Here is a 6,383-nt window from a genome sequence, read left to right as displayed (position 1 = left end):
TTGATTGTTGACCATGGTTGAGCAAGTTTGACTTTGAGGGTATTTTTGGTATTTCGTGATTTTGTCAAAGTTAGTCACATGATGGTTGTAGGCAGTTGAGTTGGAGCTGCGAGTTGGGACTTATCTTATCAGTTCAGCATTTCTTGAGAGGTGAGTCTTCTCACTATACCAATGGGTCTAAGGCACCAAGGCCAACCCATTAGATGATATGTGGACTGTTAGTGGATTATGTGATATGTTGATATGACATTTGTATGGAAGACCCTGGGGGGTTCCCGTGGGAGTAGATTAAGACCATGTGGGGGTTCCCATGCCATTTGGTATAAGTCCTTGGAGGGTTTCCAAGGCTTCCTAGTATGTTTGCATGTTTAGGTTGTATGATATTTCTTTGGTTAGCTAAGATCATGTGGGAGTTCCCATTGCAGGTAGTTAAGACCACGTGAGGGTTTCAGTGACAGTTAGTTTAGAATTATGTTGAAAGCAACTTTATATTTCATTTTAATGTAAAAAATGACCGTACTTATACCACTCTTATATAGTAGTGAGTGGGGACTTTTACGAAAATGGTAAAACGATGTTGTTTTGATAGATTTCACATAGCCAATATGAATTTTAGTGTTATAGCTTATCCAACCACATAACCACCAAAATAGTGATTGTTTAATACCAAAATAGTGATTCAATTACAACTTACCTTTAAAATGATGTTTTTTTAGAGATCTTTCATATTTCATCTTTATATTTGGTGTTAAAAGAGAATTAATAGAAAAATAATATTAAATTTGAAGGTTGGTCGGAGGATTATTAGCCTCCAAAACATAAAAATAATGTTGAATATAAGAAGATCGAAGTTGCTCTTATTAATTTTAGTCCAACTTTTATGAAATGCTAAGAAATTTGGCCATTTTGTCAACATCTAATCTAAATCTTATGATCAATCTACGAAATTTTGTACCCACTTCGTGAACTCAATGAGTTGATAAGGTAACTCGACGAGTTGGCTAGGGTTTTACCCGGTTTATTGAACACTGAAGGGACTCGACGAGTTGCTAGATGCACTCGACGAGTTGGGTCAAGGTGGACAATTGACCTTGACTGTTGACCATGGTTGAGCAAGTTTGACTTTGAGGGTATTTTTGGTATTTCGTGATTTTGTCAAAGTTAGTCACATGATGGTTGTAGGCAGTTGAGTTGGAGCTGCGAGTTGGGACTTATCTTATCAGTTCAGCATTTTTTGAGAGGTGAGTCTTCTCACTATACCAATGGGTCTAAGGCACCAAGGCCAACCCATTAGATGATATGTGGACTGTTAGTGGATTATGTGATATGTTGATATGACATTTGTATGGAAGACCCTGGGGGGTTCCCGTGGGAGTAGATTAAGACCATGTGGGGGTTCCCATGCCATTTGGTATAAGTCCTTGGAGGGTTTCCAAGGCTTCCTAGTATGTTTGCATGTTTAGGTTGTATGATATTTCTTTGGTTAGCTAAGATCATGTGGGAGTTCCCATTGCAGGTAGTTAAGACCACGTGAGGGTTTCAGTGACAGTTAGTTTAGAATTATGTTGAAAGCAACTTTATATTTCATTTTAATGTAAAAAATGACCGTACTTATACCACTCTTATGTAGTAGTGAGTGGGGACTTTTACGAAAATGGTAAAACGATGTTGTTTTGATAGATTTCACATAGCCAATATGAATTTTAGTGTTATAGCTTATCCAACCACATAACCACCAAAATAGTGATTGTTTAATACCAAAATAGTGATTCAATTACAACTTACCTTTAAAATGATGTTTTTTTTAGAGATCTTTCATGTTTCATCTTTATATTTGGTGTTAAAAGAGAATTAATAGAAAAATAATATTAAATTTGAAGGTTGGTCGGAGGATTATTAGCCTCCAAAACACAAAAATAATGTTGAATATAAGAAGATCGAAGTTGCTCTTATTAATTTTAGTCCAACTTTTATGAAATGCTAAGAAATTTGGCCATTTTGTCAACATCTAATCTAAATCTTATGATCAATCTACGAAATTTTGTACCCACTTCGTGAACTCAATGAGTTGATAAGGTAACTCGACGAGTTGGCTAGGGTTTTACCCGGTTTATTGAACACTGAAGGGACTCGACGAGTTGCTAGATGCACTCGACGAGTTGGGTCAAGGTGGACAATTGACCTTGACTGTTGACCATGGTTGAGCAAGTTTGACTTTGAGGGTATTTTTGGTATTTCGTGATTTTGTCAAAGTTAGTCACATGATGGTTGTAGGCAGTTGAGTTGGAGCTGCGAGTTGGGACTTATCTTATCAGTTCAGCATTTTTTGAGAGGTGAGTCTTCTCACTATACCAATGGGTCTAAGGCACCAAGGCCAACCCATTAGATGATATGTGGACTGTTAGTGGATTATGTGATATGTTGATATGACATTTGTATGGAAGACCCTGGGGGGTTCCCGTGGGAGTAGATTAAGACCATGTGGGGGTTCCCATGCCATTTGGTATAAGTCCTTGGAGGGTTTCCAAGGCTTCCTAGTATGTTTGCATGTTTAGGTTGTATGATATTTCTTTGGTTAGCTAAGATCATGTGGGAGTTCCCATTGCAGGTAGTTAAGACCACGTGAGGGTTTCAGTGACAGTTAGTTTAGAATTATGTTGAAAGCAACTTTATATTTCATTTTAATGTAAAAAATGACCGTACTTATACCACTCTTATGTAGTAGTGAGTGGGGACTTTTACGAAAATGGTAAAACGATGTTGTTTTGATAGATTTCACATAGCCAATATGAATTTTAGTGTTATAGCTTATCCAACCACATAACCACCAAAATAGTGATTGTTTAATACCAAAATAGTGATTCAATTACAACTTACCTTTAAAATGATGTTTTTTTTTAGAGATCTTTCATGTTTCATCTTTATATTTGGTGTTAAAAGAGAATTAATAGAAAAATAATATTAAATTTGAAGGTTGGTCGGAGGATTATTAGCCTCCAAAACACAAAAATAATGTTGAATATAAGAAGATCGAAGTTGCTCTTATTAATTTTAGTCCAACTTTTATGAAATGCTAAGAAATTTGGCCATTTTGTCAACATCTAATCTAAATCTTATGATCAATCTACGAAATTTTGTACCCACTTCGTGAACTCAATGAGTTGATAAGGTAACTCGACGAGTTGGCTAGGGTTTTACCCGGTTTATTGAACACTGAAGGGACTCGACGAGTTGCTAGATGCACTCGACGAGTTGGGTCAAGGTGGACAATTGACCTTGACTGTTGACCATGGTTGAGCAAGTTTGACTTTGAGGGTATTTTTGGTATTTCGTGATTTTGTCAAAGTTAGTCACATGATGGTTGTAGGCAGTTGAGTTGGAGCTGCGAGTTGGGACTTATCTTATCAGTTCAGCATTTTTTGAGAGGTGAGTCTTCTCACTATACCAATGGGTCTAAGGCACCAAGGCCAACCCATTAGATGATATGTGGACTGTTAGTGGATTATGTGATATGTTGATATGACATTTGTATGGAAGACCCTGGGGGGTTCCCGTGGGAGTAGATTAAGACCATGTGGGGGTTCCCATGCCATTTGGTATAAGTCCTTGGAGGGTTTCCAAGGCTTCCTAGTATGTTTGCATGTTTAGGTTGTATGATATTTCTTTGGTTAGCTAAGATCATGTGGGAGTTCCCATTGCAGGTAGTTAAGACCACGTGAGGGTTTCAGTGACAGTTAGTTTAGAATTATGTTGAAAGCAACTTTATATTTCATTTTAATGTAAAAAATGACCGTACTTATACCACTCTTATGTAGTAGTGAGTGGGGACTTTTACGAAAATGGTAAAACGATGTTGTTTTGATAGATTTCACATAGCCAATATGAATTTTAGTGTTATAGCTTATCCAACCACATAACCACCAAAATAGTGATTGTTTAATACCAAAATAGTGATTCAATTACAACTTACCTTTAAAATGATGTTTTTTTTAGAGATCTTTCATGTTTCATCTTTATATTTGGTGTTAAAAGAGAATTAATAGAAAAATAATATTAAATTTGAAGGTTGGTCGGAGGATTATTAGCCTCCAAAACACAAAAATAATGTTGAATATAAGAAGATCGAAGTTGCTCTTATTAATTTTAGTCCAACTTTTATGAAATGCTAAGAAATTTGGCCATTTTGTCAACATCTAATCTAAATCTTATGATCAATCTACGAAATTTTGTACCCACTTCGTGAACTCAATGAGTTGATAAGGTAACTCGACGAGTTGGCTAGGGTTTTACCCGGTTTATTGAACACTGAAGGGACTCGACGAGTTGCTAGATGCACTCGACGAGTTGGGTCAAGGTGGACAATTGACCTTGACTGTTGACCATGGTTGAGCAAGTTTGACTTTGAGGGTATTTTTGGTATTTCGTGATTTTGTCAAAGTTAGTCACATGATGGTTGTAGGCAGTTGAGTTGGAGCTGCGAGTTGGGACTTATCTTATCAGTTCAGCATTTTTTGAGAGGTGAGTCTTCTCACTATACCAATGGGTCTAAGGCACCAAGGCCAACCCATTAGATGATATGTGGACTGTTAGTGGATTATGTGATATGTTGATATGACATTTGTATGGAAGACCCTGGGGGGTTCCCGTGGGAGTAGATTAAGACCATGTGGGGGTTCCCATGCCATTTGGTATAAGTCCTTGGAGGGTTTCCAAGGCTTCCTAGTATGTTTGCATGTTTAGGTTGTATGATATTTCTTTGGTTAGCTAAGATCATGTGGGAGTTCCCATTGCAGGTAGTTAAGACCACGTGAGGGTTTCAGTGACAGTTAGTTTAGAATTATGTTGAAAGCAACTTTATATTTCATTTTAATGTAAAAAATGACCGTACTTATACCACTCTTATGTAGTAGTGAGTGGGGACTTTTACGAAAATGGTAAAACGATGTTGTTTTGATAGATTTCACATAGCCAATATGAATTTTAGTGTTATAGCTTATCCAACCACATAACCACCAAAATAGTGATTGTTTAATACCAAAATAGTGATTCAATTACAACTTACCTTTAAAATGATGTTTTTTTTAGAGATCTTTCATGTTTCATCTTTATATTTGGTGTTAAAAGAGAATTAATAGAAAAATAATATTAAATTTGAAGGTTGGTCGGAGGATTATTAGCCTCCAAAACACAAAAATAATGTTGAATATAAGAAGATCGAAGTTGCTCTTATTAATTTTAGTCCAACTTTTATGAAATGCTAAGAAATTTGGCCATTTTGTCAACATCTAATCTAAATCTTATGATCAATCTACGAAATTTTGTACCCACTTCGTGAACTCAATGAGTTGATAAGGTAACTCGACGAGTTGGCTAGGGTTTTACCCGGTTTATTGAACACTGAAGGGACTCGACGAGTTGCTAGATGCACTCGACGAGTTGGGTCAAGGTGGACAATTGACCTTGACTGTTGACCATGGTTGAGCAAGTTTGACTTTGAGGGTATTTTTGGTATTTCGTGATTTTGTCAAAGTTAGTCACATGATGGTTGTAGGCAGTTGAGTTGGAGCTGCGAGTTGGGACTTATCTTATCAGTTCAGCATTTTTTGAGAGGTGAGTCTTCTCACTATACCAATGGGTCTAAGGCACCAAGGCCAACCCATTAGATGATATGTGGACTGTTAGTGGATTATGTGATATGTTGATATGACATTTGTATGGAAGACCCTGGGGGGTTCCCGTGGGAGTAGATTAAGACCATGTGGGGGTTCCCATGCCATTTGGTATAAGTCCTTGGAGGGTTTCCAAGGCTTCCTAGTATGTTTGCATGTTTAGGTTGTATGATATTTCTTTGGTTAGCTAAGATCATGTGGGAGTTCCCATTGCAGGTAGTTAAGACCACGTGAGGGTTTCAGTGACAGTTAGTTTAGAATTATGTTGAAAGCAACTTTATATTTCATTTTAATGTAAAAAATGACCGTACTTATACCACTCTTATGTAGTAGTGAGTGGGGACTTTTACGAAAATGGTAAAACGATGTTGTTTTGATAGATTTCACATAGCCAATATGAATTTTAGTGTTATAGCTTATCCAACCACATAACCACCAAAATAGTGATTGTTTAATACCAAAATAGTGATTCAATTACAACTTACCTTTAAAATGATGTTTTTTTAGAGATCTTTCATGTTTCATCTTTATATTTGGTGTTAAAAGAGAATTAATAGAAAAATAATATTAAATTTGAAGGTTGGTCGGAGGATTATTAGCCTCCAAAACACAAAAATAATGTTGAATATAAGAAGATCGAAGTTGCTCTTATTAATTTTAGTCCAACTTTTATGAAATGCTAAGAAATTTGGCCATTTTGTCAACATCTAATCT

The sequence above is a fragment of the Lactuca sativa genome, chromosome 5, assembly GCF_002870075.4.
Source record: "Lactuca sativa cultivar Salinas chromosome 5, Lsat_Salinas_v11, whole genome shotgun sequence".
NCBI lineage: Eukaryota > Viridiplantae > Streptophyta > Magnoliopsida > Asterales > Asteraceae > Lactuca > Lactuca sativa.
This window is presented reverse-complemented; position numbering follows the sequence as displayed.